Source organism: Pteropus medius, unplaced genomic scaffold (assembly GCF_902729225.1).
Source record: "Pteropus medius unplaced genomic scaffold, Ma_sr-lr_union100, whole genome shotgun sequence".
NCBI lineage: Eukaryota > Metazoa > Chordata > Mammalia > Chiroptera > Pteropodidae > Pteropus > Pteropus medius.
In genome coordinates this window covers 13,181,417-13,195,404 of record NW_024342467.1, presented here as the reverse complement: position 1 = coordinate 13,195,404, position 13,988 = coordinate 13,181,417, and the positions used below count along the sequence as shown (strand labels likewise).

The window sequence follows — 13,988 nt, the reverse complement described above, 5'->3', positions numbered from 1 at the left end:
TTTTTTTTTTCCCATGATTTCTCAATCAATTGGAATTATTTATACAATAACCTCCTCATGCCCAATCAGGGGTCCTAGGGTTAGGGTAAAGTTGCTCTAAGCTTCACTCAGGCAGTGTAAGCAGTGGCCATTTACTCTTCGGTGTCTGTAGTCTGTTTTTGTCTGTTGCTTTGGTTTGGTTTGGTTTTTCTGTGCTGCCTAAGTGATAAAGTGCCAATTCTGCTAAAATGGGCTGCTCGCCTTTGTCTGTCACCCTCAGCTAACACCAGTCATCCTTAACCGTTTTTTCCTCTCATAGCCCACATTCAACTCATCAGGAAATGCTGCCTTCGAGATACACGGGGAACTCGGCCACTTCTTGTCCCTTTCGCTGTGACCACAGACTCTCTTTTTCCAGGATCACTGCACAGCCCTTCTAACTGGCCTCGTTCTGACTCCCTGGTCTACTCTCCACCCAGTGGCCATACCGAGAGATCTTTGAAAACGCAAGGCAGATCTTGCCACTCCTTTGCCCGTAATCCCATTTCTCTAGAATAAAATCCAGATCCTTCCCTTGGCTGGCTGGGTCCTGAGTGGTCCTCCACTTGTCTCCTGTGCTCTTGGCCTCACTGTCTTCCTGGTCACACTGACTCCTTTTGTGCCCCGAACACTGGATTCATTGCCTGTCGCTGCTTATCCCAAACTGGGAGGCTTAGAACAACAGAAATGTGTTCTCTCACATTCCTGGAGCCAGAGGACTGAGATCGAGGTGGCGGTCGGGCCACGCTGCTTCCAAAGCCTGTTGGGAAAGCCTGCTGCCGCTTTCACCTCCGGTGGCTTAGATGGTCTTGGGTGGTGGCAGCGCCGCCCAGTCTCTGCCTCCATCTTCGCATGGCCATCTTCCCTCTGTGTCTGTGTCTCTGTCTCCACATGATGTTCTCCCCGAATGTCTGTGTCCAGATTTCCCTCTTCTTATAAGGCCATCTGCCATTGGACGAGAGCCCATCCTGATAGCCTATTTCCACATAGGTCATGTTCATTGGTGCTGGAGGTTGGGACTTCAACATATCTTTTCTTGGAGGGGGCGGGAAGGACACGGTTTGACCCGTAACAAACACCCAGGCAGCCTCCTCTCCCCTGGGAGTGCTTGACCCACTCCCTTACCTTCTTCAGGGTTCGGCATGAACATTATCTCCTCATAAGGTTATCTTCTCCATGGAGCGCCAACTTCCAAAACCTGGGAAGCTGCTCCTCCCCCCATAGTACATATTAGCTTTTAACACAGTAGATATTTAACCTATTGATTATGCCTGCGGTCAGCTCCCCGTCTCAAGCCCACTGCGCTCCCCTGACCTTGAGGAGTGTGGGTGTCGGTCTTTGGCTGTTATCCAATGATATATCCCATCTCCTGTCACAGTGCCTGGCACATAGACACTTAATATTTGTAGAATTGTATTTTTGTATTTGTATATTTGCTTTTGTATTTTTTAAAGGAAAAGTTATCTTTGGCAGTTTACTATTTTCTAGTAGTGCAGTCTGTTAAACTAAATAAGGTAGCATTTCAGGCTGATGCCATATTGAAGCACGGTATGTGATTAAGACTTAGGTAAACCTTTTCTTAGGCCTCTTTTCCATACATTTATTATTTGTTCTGGGTGCTTTAAGAAATGGCAACCCACATAGTTACATTTCTCAATCCTATACTTAGGACAAAGTATATAATAGTCTTGGGTTGTGGTTTCAATTAGCATAGCAAACCCAGTACATACTTTCTTCCTGGCATCCAGATTAAAGAAGCTGTTTTCACTCTCTAGCCCAGTTTTTATTTCTGCTTTCTCTTTTTCTCACTGAAAACATCTATGGTATCCACAATATATTGGTAGGTTAAAAAAACCAAGTCATTGGACAGAATCCACATTATGATTCCATTTTTGGAGATTAAAAGCAATGTAGGTATAGGTCATGTATGTTTTTATATGAAAAGGAAAGAGTCTGGAACCACACACATCAAACACAGAATGAGCAGCGACTTTATACATTTTCATATTGTTTGGACTTTAAAAAATGAATACTTTGGTATTACTTTGGTAATAAAAGATTAAGAGGCAAATAATAACTTAAAAAGCCTTCCTTGGAGAGTGAGTTTTCCACAGCAGAAGGAACAAAAGCTGTTGGATACCAAACACAGCATGTTCTTGTGTGAGGAAAGCTGAAGGAGAAACTGTGTTTTTCTATTGACTGCCCTGGAAACTAACCATGAACATGAATGCAGACTTGGGCCATGTTTTTACGATGTGTACAGAAAGACTGAAAGGAAATAAATACAGTACCCACTGTGGTCACTGTCTTACATTGGGATTGCAGGTGATTTTTATCGTGTATTTTGATTTTATTTTCATTTTTCACTATCTTAAGAACATGCACCCAGGTAGATGATGTCGACAGAGGACAGGGATCTGTTTGTGTCTCTGCTCTCTGGGCCCGGAGAGGCTCTTGGGCCTGAAGAAACCATCTCCTGCCATGCGGAGATGGGGGTTCTGTGCTCAGGGGCTCCCGCACAGCAGATGCACCTGTGGCCATGCCTCCAGGGAGGGACGGGCACTTTAAGGCTCCAGACACAATCCCTCTCTTTAAAGACACAGAAGTTCTGCAGTTTCACAGCTGGCAAGGGTCTTCCTCACCCAAAGAAGATTTGGGATGGGGCTAAATTGAGGGCTCACTCCTCTCCCTGCTGGTTTCACAGAATCCCCCCTAAGGAGTCATGCAGAAGGGGGCCATGTGAGCTAGACTGACCGAGGTGATTCTTGCAGTGGCCCAAACTCCAGAAGCGCCTCATTCCAGTTAGGCAGCACAGTTGGCAAGCCGGTTCTGGAGGCTCGTGCCTTTGGCAAGATGAACTCTAGGTTTGGTGTGGAGGTCGCCAAAGCAGAAGCCGTGATATTGGTTCTTAAAGGCTGGTGTGCCTCTGAATCGCCTGGGGAGCTTCCCAGCCCACCTACAGTCTGATTCAGCAGTTTACACTATGGACCTAGGAGTTGGGGTTTTCATAAATACCCCTATGCTGTTTTTCGACACGAGTTCTCTCACACCGATCCTCCTAACTACCTGGAGTTAGTGCGAGACTCCACAGGTTCAAGGGCTCAGCCCCACAAGATGGCCCTCGCTTCGAATGCCCGTTGCAGTCCGGGGTCCCCTGGGTACCACACTTCTGTCCAACTTGGCTGCAAATTCAAGGGTTTCCACCTCATCGTCTCCAACTCCCGCCCTGGTTTTGAGAATTCACCAAAATGACTCACTGAACTCAGGAAAGCCCTATACTTACAATTACTGCTTTATTATAAAGGCTGCAACTCGGGAACAGCCACACAGAAGAGCCCTATGGGAGAAGCGAAGGTGGGGAGGGGCACAGAGCTTTCAAGCCCGCTCCAAGGGTGCCACCCTCCCAGCCATGAATATGGTTACATACCTGGAAGCTCCCCAAACCTTGTCATTCAAGAGTTGTTATCCAGCCTGCATTAGGAGGCATGATTGATTAAAGCTTTGGCCACTTGTGATTGGACTCAATCTCCAGCCCCCGTCCCCTCCCCAGGGATCAGGGGTGGAGCTGGTCACATGGCTAGTCTTTCTGGTGGGGACAGCCTTTTCTTTGAAATTTGGGGCACACCGAGAGTCCCCTTGCTGGCATAAAATTCAGGTATGATTCAAAAGGGGTTTGTTATGGATAGGAAAGATGCTCCTATTACTCAGGAAATTCCAGGAATTTTAGAAGCTCTGTCCCAAGAACCAGGGACAAAGACCAAAACTATATTTTTGTTACAACGCTACCACCCCATCCCTAACCCGGTGATTCTGATGCAGGTGGCCATAGGTTGAGAACCACCATGTAAGAAGATATCGATAATGCTTGACAACTCCAAGTATCGGCATCATTTTGGTGAGCAGAGAATTTTATTTTTAATGTCGGCTTCTCCCTGTCTTATAACGTCCTTCTTCCCTCCAGTAAAGTCTTCCAAGATATAATTGTAGCCCATCTCTTAGTCCCAACAGAGCTCCTTCTTCTTGGTGTTCCATAGTGTGGTACTGATTTGTAGAATTCTCTTTGGCCTGGTACATAATGTTTGCAGTGCTCCTTAACTCGAGTGAATGCCTGCCTGTGTCATCTCCCTGGCTGCCTATGAACCCTGCCTTATGATTTTTTAGTGAACACTGATGCAAGGTTTAATATCCTTAGAGCATGATGCTGTACTCAAAAGCAAGTGCTTAATAAATGCTTAATGGGAATAAGTGAAGGTATGAATGTGAGGCCTATTATAGGAGGAAGGTACAAGAAATTGTGCACAATTTGGATGTAATAAATTCTTGCCAACCACCTGAGTGAATCCAACATTGAGATTAAATTCCTTACCATGAATTGGATAATTTGTAATGAATGTCTAAGCAGAACTTCCGCTTTGAACTAACCACAATGAACTACCAGGTAACCCGCTTTGGAGACATATCAGTAGATGGGATGATCAGTGGAAGGGTCACTAGACTTGAAGTCAGAGCATGTAGGGTCACAGTCTGGCTCTGCCCCTTGCTAACTGGGGGGCGCTGGGCTAAGTTGCTTGCCTGAGAGTTTCATTCACTTATTCATCATTTCAAGCGTCTGTCATTGTGAGCCCGTGGAATGCTTGGCACTGCACTATACACTCTCTATACTCTCTCCCTTTGTCAGCACAGCAAGCACCTCTCTAGACAGTCACCTGCCCAATTTAAAAGTTTATAGTTGAAGAATCATCACATTTCTGTGTTCTGGGCAATTGCACCCTTCAGACTCCACGCCTCCTTCCCAGGGTTCCTGTTCTAAGAACCCTGGGGCACAGTTATCATATCATTTATCCCGCATGGCCTCTGAGGCCCTGTGAGTCTATAAAAGAGGATCAAGCTTGAATGAAATTTTAGAGTTGGAGGGAATTTTGTGAGGGATGGTTCATTCACCTGCACTCAAATGAGGGCTTGAAGCCAAGGTCACGAATCGGGGAATGGGAGGGGACATAGCCAGAAAACCTTGTTGCAATATCCTGGGTCTTTCTCACTTTGGCTTGTCCTCACTACCTTTGGGTCAAGGTTGTGGGCAGTCAGAGGGTGGCATTCAGCAGGAGTGCTGTCGGATCCAGGATGTCTGCAGAGGCTGGCAGCTCTGAAATTTCCACCCAGACACCATCCATTCCACTAAGGTGGCATCAAACATAGCTCCCGCCTGGTGTCTTCATCCAAACTTGACACTCTAAATTGACTCCTAACTGATTTTCCCGTTTCTCCATCAGACTAACTGGTGTAAACCAACCAAACCTGTGGGTCCCGGGGGGCAGAGAAGGGGATGGAAAGTATTGATGCATTTGTCAGGAGAAACCCTCGAATGTTCCTGAACTGGATGTCAGTTTTGAGGTGTCCAGCCAAAAAAATGAAGGGTTTCGCTTCAAATCTCACCACTGGTAAGGTTAGAAGACCGGAGTTGAAGAAAGGCAGGGTTAAACTGCCGCCTGGCTAAACAGAATGAAGACGCAGTGTTTAACTCTCACGTCTAAATGTACGAGCATTTGTTGTTATGTTAAAAAAAACAAATCCTGTGGGAAGTGTAGTTCCAGGGGCTCGTTTGGATAGACTGCACCACTTCCCCCACCCCCAAGACAAAGCCAGCCAACAACAACAAGAATCCTACAGCTGGAATGCATTCTAGATTTCGAATCTGAATATTTACTCGTGATTGTACAGGGATTTTTTTTTCTCTCTCTCTCACAGCGTTCCCATACCCATAAGCATGCATTTAAAATCAAACCCTAAATCCTTTAAATAAAAACCTATTTCATGAGTCATACTCTTTATCCAATTCAAGCTTAGTGGCTTGAAGAAAAAACAATCACTAACTGCAATCTGAGTTAACAAGCGAAGCCCTTAACTCTGGTTCACTCACCAAGGTCTTATTTTATGAACGAGAAGATGTATTCTGTTGTGTGTGGGCTGGCCCAGGAGAGACCTCTGATAATGCAAATGTTCTTTCAATTTGACTTCAGGAGTAATCAAGAGACATTTCTGTTGTGTTATTGTTAGCAACAGATTTGCCCTCCAGATTAGGTTTAGCATAAACTGATGTGAAAAATCACTTTGCTTTCCCAGGGCCACAAGCAGGAGAGGGGACGTATGGGACAACCCGAGAGAACACCCTTGCACAGTGAGGATCGACGACATCACTCTCTGAATGAACCTGATGCATAGTAGCTTCTATAGATTTTGAAAAGCCCGTTCTTGTGTCGAACCGAGTTTTGCCTCGGGCTTGTCCTGTTGCTAAGAAATAAGAGACTCTATTTGCAAGAGGCACTGCAGAGATATAAACTGTACATTTGCTTTAGGGCTTTTCCTCAACTATCTGTGCCTGGACAAACACAAAACTGCATTTCTTGGCTTCCTGCCCATCCGGAGCGGGGAAGCATCCTGCTACATTGGCAAGACATCAACCAGAGTCTACAGGAGACTGAACAAAAAGAATGGCCTTTTATCCATGTCTGGAGAAAAATCACCCACAGGATTTGAAGTCCGCTGCACACCATGAAGAAAATGCCTTCTCGATAGGAAAGAGAGGCTTCCCTGCCCTTTTTTGTAGCATTACCTTCACAGTCCAAATGTCACCCAAACCAAAGCCTTCACTCTGAGCCAAGAAGAAGGTAGGCGAGCGCGTCTTCATTTGTGGCCAAGTGGTAGGACTTTTAAAGACGACCGATCATGTTATAATCTGACCTTAGAGGTTCCCCACCAGTAAATGGGCATGTCTCGATATTCAGTGAAGCAAGGGGTTTACCAGACTTCCAAGTCTTCAGAGCAGGGCAGGAAAGGGAATGTGGAAGCTGCTAGGGCGTGGGGCTCGGAGAACACAGGAGGGTCCTGCCTTACGACACAAGTTCAATTCAAAACAAAAACAGCAGCAACAACAACATTCTAACCCTTCTGTATGTGGGCTGTGCTCTCTGTTCAGACATTTGTGCCTTACTTGCCACTGGGGCGGGCATCGTTGGGGATAGGGAGAACAGATCCGGTCACTGGAGGATCTTGCCTATTTCATGTCTTCAGCCTCATGTTCTGCCCACACCAACCATCAGGCAGCCACAGGTGTTGCTCACTGTGTGTTACATGCTGTTGGGTCGACTCCGACTCCTGGCGACCCTGTGAATGAGTGACGTCCCCAGTGTCCCATCCTCAGCAGCCCCACTCAGCTCCTGTAGACTCATGCCCATGGCTGCTTTTACGGAGTCAAAACATCTTCTATTTCATCTTCCTCTTTTCCTGCTGCCTTCTATTTGTCCCAGCATTATTATCTTTTTCAAAGAACCCTGACTTCTCATGATGTGCCTGAACTAGGACACCTTCAGTTTTGTCGTTTTTTGCCTCCGGTGATGTTTTTCATAATTTGCTCAGGACCCACTCGTTCATATTTCTGGTGGTCCAGGGTATCCGTAGAGTTCTCCTTCCACACTGTAATTTAAATGAATCAGTTTTTTTTCCTATCGGCTTTCTTCACCGTCCAGCTTTTGCATCCATGCATAGTAATTGGGAATACGAGGGCGTGGATGATCTTAGCCTTGGTCTCCAGTGACACATCTTTTCTCACGATGACCTTCCCTGATTCCTTTATTGCTGACCTCCCAGGTCTCAGCCTTCTCTTGATTTCTTGGCTGCCAACTCTCACGTAGTAAAATGGAATCAATCACCAGTTTAATAATGAGCATTACTTGAGTATCTCTTATATACCAGGCCTTGAACTAAGTGTGAGGATTCATGACTCCTCCCGACAAACTTGTAAAGTCAGCACTTTTACTAACCCAGTCTTACAGATGAGGAGAGCAAGGTTCAAGGAGTTGGGGTCACCTGCCCCAGATCACACAGTTAGTGCGTGGCAAGGCTGTGACTTGAATCCAACCCGACTGACTCCAGACCTCGAGTTCTGAACCACGGCTGTGAAAGTGAGTTTCCTATTCATTGCATCATTTATAAAATGCAGCGTAATGCCCCATCCCCCACTGTGTTTCCCATGCTGGATATTGCTGGTATGCAGGCAGCACTGTGGGAATGGGTCTACATGTCCAAGGGGGCCCTGAAGCTCCACTTGCAGAGAGAGCCTTTTCATGTTCTGCACAGTGGGAAAGCCTGGTCTGCTGCAGTGTTTCAGAGATAGTAGAGTCTTGAAGGAAGGGTCCAGGCATGTTGTAGAGGCTTAATGAATCTTTGTCAAATGACAGAATTGCTTTTGTGTCACATGAGACCTCACCAGTCTCCTGAACTTCCTCCCTAGAAAAGGGACTATTGCTCGGCCCTTCCAGGGAGTCGCAGGATGCTCCCTGGAGTCTTCACTGATAAGATGAGATGCTTGGAGACGGTGGTGCAGCACCAGGTTGGCACGGGAGGAACGAGTTCCTAAACTCTCGAAGCCACACTCCCACCCAACAGCTGGCTTCACCTGAGTAGGAAGCTGAGTAAATAACCAGGGCAGAGATGATAAAAGCACTGAAAAGCCAGGATTATCCCTCCTTTTCCTCTAAAACCAAGAGGAAGAAGGGCTATAGGCTCTTCAATACCAGAGGAGCAGCCAAATGGAATAAATTCTGAATAATCTAAGAATGAAGACTCGTTAGATACAAAAACATCATAAAGTCTCAGCTTCGTAGGTTGTTGGTGATCTGTGTAAGCAAGAACCAAGTGGATCTTTCTTTTAAGACTATGGACATAGGTTCCCATGATCAAGTGATGCCCTTCATATCAGTCAATATTTGAATACAAAGATAGCCCAGTTTTACAAAAAGAATCAAATCTACTTTTAAAATGAATAACATGCTTTTGTAACTAAAACTCTACCAGAGGAAGTTGCTTCAGGAAACAAGAAAAATGCAAAGAAGCATTTGCTGTGACTTCTATGGCAAAAAAAAATACAATACAAATGCAAAATACTTCCCATGTGATTTAGTGGAAACTATACCTTAGATAGTTAGAGCGACCTGTTAGAACAAAGTGAATCTTCCCAGATTAAGACAGTTCACCGGGAACCAAGGCACTTCACGTGAGGTAGAAATTGCTTGGGGAGTGACTGGGCACCACCCCACCCAATGGGAAGATTCTAAGGCAGTGAAAAGACGAAGCCCATTGTTTCCGCAGGCTTCGGCAGGTGAAGGGACTGAAGTTTCAGCACTGCAGGTGTGTGTGCTTCGTTTGCCTGCCATGCGGTGTGGGTGGCGGGGGACTCTTTTTCATAACCAGGTGGCTCTGACTGTCTAAGTCTTCGTTTTGCACAGTACATGACGATGTGTCACACGTCTTCCCCCGTGCGTTGGTTTTCCCCGTGCTGACTCATCGTGGAGAATTTGCTTTGGTCGACTCTGACCCCGTTAATCATTTTAGGAGTGACATTGGGCCCTGCGCTGGGGGAAAATGATCGTTCTGGCTTTCGCCACCACCGTCCCTCCCCTGGATTACTGCAATAGCTTCCCCTCGCCTGCTATGGGTTGTTCTTATGTTTAAGGAAGATCACGTCCCTCCTATGCGTTTGATCTGTCAGGGCTCCCCATCTCACTTAGAGTAAAGGGCTGCAAAGCTCTTAGTCATGTGCCCCCCTTCCAACCTTCCGTGCTCTGACCTGTCTCCTACTGCACCCTGGGCTCCAAGCTCCCTCCACTCCAGCCGCACTGGCCTCCTTGCTGGGCCTCAAGCAGCCCAGACCCGCTCCTCGCCCCATATCCAGCCGGCTCGCTCTCTCCCATTCTTATGTCTTTGCTCAAATGTTCTCTGATGATCCTATTTAATACTACAAATGAAGCCACGCCTCCCCTGCTCCCTTCCTGATCTCTGTTACCTTCCTTAACTCCTCCCCCACCGCCCCAAGACACTTATTACCTTCTAACCCACTATATAATTTATTTATTTATGATGGTTACTGTCCGTCTTTCCCCTGGTGATACTAGCTCTGTGAGGGCAGGGATCTTTGTTTTATTCACAAAGTATCCCAACCCCCTAGAACAATGCCTGGCACATAGTAAGTGCTCAATGAATATTTGTTGAGTGAATGATTACATGAATGAATAGAATGAACACCCAAATAACCCCCCTCTCACACCTCCTTCCCACAAACCACTCATTGTTCTCAGCAGCCACAATGCTGACTGCATTTCATTGCTGGCTCCATTCAGTGGTCACACAACGCTATCATCAAGGTGCTCACTGAGGTTGCAGTAAGGAATGGAATAATACGAACACGTCCCTGTCCCTTAGTGGTGTTACATCTAAGATGAACATACAAAATAAATGCAGATAACTGAGGAACAAAGAAGACTAATACATAATTCTCTGTGAAGTAATAACATCTTACACACACCGGAGGTTATCTTCTTGCAAACAGCTTTTAAGCCCTAGCTTTTGCTACCATATATCATATTGAATCTTTCTTCCCACTACTGGCTAAATCCCATCCCTGCCGAATGAGACTATTACTCAGGTTGAGGGCATGAGAGAGAGACCCTGATGTCTTCATCTCCTCTTTAGTGGTACGCTAGTATTGTCTTCATCATATCACATACTAGCAGGTGGAGTAGTCTGGTGGCTAAGAGTATGTGTGGGGTCTTGGCCCCCACAGCTTGGATTCGCATCCTGTCCCTATCACTTATAAATTATGTGACTTGAGCACCTTGCTTAAAATCTCAGGATCTGCTGAGCTCCTCCTACAGGTTTCCTTAGCTGGGAAATCGGCCTCCCTTGAATGAGATGATCTCTGTAGAGCCTCAGAGAAGTGCCTGCATGTGGTAACTTCCCAATCAGTGTTAATGGTCATTGCTTTCGCTAGTCAGGAATCTGCTGTAAAACCTCGACTGTATTTACCTGACCTTCAAGTTCCCCATCTCTTATTTCTCAGTCTTAGCCCTCCTCCTTGGCCTGGGCTCTCCTTGGTTTGCTCATTCTCACCTTTTCTTCTTTGTTCTTACTTCTTGTACCAATTCAACCCTATACTTTTCTTCCGCATTCATCCTGTCAGCCCTTCTAAATCAAACCCAAATCCCTGCTCAGGCTCCATCATCCCCAGCCTGGCTCCTCCCAGTTCCATCTCTCCCTTCCCTGTGAGCCTGTGGAGCTTATCTCTTGGCATACACATGAGCTCTGTTGATTGAAAGCCAGCCGTACATTTTCTTGCCTCTTTCAAGGACCTTCTGAGAAAGAACATTGGTCCTGCAATTGTCAACTTTTGCTGAGGCTTTATCTCCATTCTTGTTTTCCCAGGTGCAGCCCAGCCTTGGGAAATAGCCCTACTTAGCCCAAAGGTGGAGGAGAGGGTTTCCTTCTTTCATTCATTCAACAAATATTTATGGAGCACAAACTAAATGCTTGCTATAGAACCAGGCCCATATCATTCCTTTCCCCACAGGAGCTCACATCTGCTGGCGATGACATTAAAATACAGGTTAAGTTGTAATGGAACACTGTGTGCAAAAGACAGTCATAGTCTGGCTTATCAGGATGAACATGGCTTTGGAGGCATCCTCAATGGGGTTCGAGCGCTGGCTTTGTCACTAACTGGGTGTGTGCCCTTGGGCAGGTTGCTCAGCCTCTTAGAGACTCAGTTTCCTCATCTATAAAATGGAGCGATAACCCATACTTCCTGGAATTGTATTTTCTGTTTTCCTTTATTTTCTGTTGTTCTTGGGCTTCTACTCTGCTGGATAGTCCAGGAATGGGTGAGTGGGGTGGAGGGGCTGGGTCCCGAAACTCGCCAGTGATGGTGTCTCAGTTTTTTCAGGCTTCAGGGCTCAGTGTAAAATAGCATTCTCTGGGATGGATGCTCAGTGTTTCAGCGTCCCCGCCCCCACCCTCCGTTCCCAGATAGTCTAGTGTACTGGCGCTTAACCTGCAGTGGTTTTGTCTTCCTGGGGACATTTGGAAATGTCTGCAGACATTTTTGATTATCACAGATGAAGTCAGGGAGCTACTGGCATATAGAAGCCAGGGATGCTGTTTAAATATCCTATGATGCACAGCACAGCCTGCCTCCATGAAGAATTATCCGGCCCAAATGTTGATAGTGCTGAGGCTGAGGAACCCTGTCGTGGTGCAAAGTGTACGCCATCTCACGACGTGGTGTCCCTTGCTGCGTTCTGCGGCCGCAGAGCTAGCGGTGTTTCTCTCCCCATCATCAGTCAGCCAGATCGGCTGCTCTCCCAAGCTCTTTACCTTGGCTTTCGATGTCTTGGCAGACCTCACTGAATTTCAACTGTGACCTCTAATTGACCTCTCTGGTGGAGCTGCCTCACCCCTGAGCACCTCAGCTGTGGCGGGTCTGTTGCCTCCACTCCCCTGCACTGCACAGGAACCACGGGAGGTGCAGGAACGCTGACTCAGGACCTTTCTGGGGCCTCTGCTGGGCTGCCATTTTTACTCTGCAGTGCCTACCCTATATTGGCTTGGGGATACTCAGTAATGGGGTCGCTTCCTGGAGTTCTCCATGGAGAACGGAGTTATAAAGCCTTCCAGGTTACCTCAAATCTATCTAAAGCCTAGTTCCACCCCGCGTGAGGATTTCTGCCCAGAGTCGGGGAAGGGAGCGGGACCCATGACTGTTCCTCCCCGCACCACCTCCCAACACTACTCTGCTCCGTCAACTCTCTTTCTGAGCCAGAAGACTTTCTCTGACTTCCTCATCCCGTCTGGCACACCCATCCCCGTCCGGCTGTACGCTTGTCCCTCCTGGATGGCGTTTCCTCTCCCTCTTTCCTGGAGCTCTGTACAGAATGTCTGCAGGGAATGTGCCTATGGGAGTGGAATTAAAAAAACCACACCATTAATATTTTCAAAATATTACTTTTGTTATATAACACACAGGGCATATATTCTTCTAGACCTCCGGGCGTGGCCTGGACCATCACACGCCCGCCATGATTGTCAGCTTACCACGGGAACGGAGCGAAGGACGTGACGGGAAGTTTCCCCACACGTGCCTGGGAGGGAATCGTTGCCGGATTTCTCCCGGAAACGCATTGGATTTCTCCCGGAAACGCCTTCTTCACTTCCCTGAGTCAGGAAAGGTGCCTTCTGATGAGCTCACCTGGCTTGTTACTAGACTTTGAGTGCCAGTAGGGCAGGTCAACACCTGTGCACTATTTTCCAGGTTTATCTTGTTTTCTGTGGGAAAAACAGCAGCTTTTCACTCTTAATAGAGTTGTAACAGCAGTCATTCATGACAGGGGTTGAGACTGTGGCCATGTGTTTTATTTAATAACCACTCTCTGCTTTGCCTATGCCAGTCTATCTTTGGGAAACGTGTCCCAAGGAATTAATTGCACTAATGTTACCGTGGATTCCTGAAATCTTAAATATAAGAAAAGATATATATCCTATGAAAACACTATTTCATTACATTATAATTTCTGATTTCAGTAATTATGATTTGGCAAATTTATTTTTTCGCATAAAGTGGCAAAATCCAATTAAATGGTATCAAGTGTAAAAGAAAAATAATGTTTTTCTTCCATAAATCATTAACAAAAACTTTAGGATTTTACATTCTTTTAATGTTTTTTGTAATTAAAACTGCTGCTTATATCACTTCATCTTTATGAAGGTGATAAAAAAAAAGCATAACTGTTCATTTTATTATAAATTGTAATTTTATGAATATCTGAAATGCAAACTTGCAAACTTGTGTTCGTGTTTATATGTCACCATACTTAAGTGCTAGCAGATGTTCTGTGATCAATAAGGCACAATTTATATACATTATCCTGGAGTGTCCTTGGCTGGCAATGTTTGTTGGCAATATCCAAATTATGGCTGAGTATGAATGATGATAATCAGCAAGAAGAGTACCGTCAATATGGCTACTGTGGAAAGTTTTATTTCAGCAGGGGAAGTAAAATAGCTATTAATTTGAATTAAGTCAGTAAGCCCAACCATAATTTTAAATAGAGTGATGGGTCCAGTTGGGAGTTTAAAATTAACTTTTG

The 13,988-nt window shown here is 46.0% G+C and overlaps 1 long non-coding RNA gene across 1 annotated transcript in view; it reads left to right on the top strand.

Annotated features, from left to right (window-relative positions):
- Positions 1-11,626, top strand: part of LOC120602363 (uncharacterized) — a 95,543-nt gene extending 83,917 nt beyond the window's left edge. Inside the window, exon 4 of the long non-coding RNA XR_005652721.1 lies at positions 6,139-11,626. This is a non-coding gene — a long non-coding RNA (uncharacterized LOC120602363). The remainder of the gene's footprint in view (positions 1-6,138) is intronic.
- Positions 11,627-13,988: the final 2,362 nt, after the last annotated feature.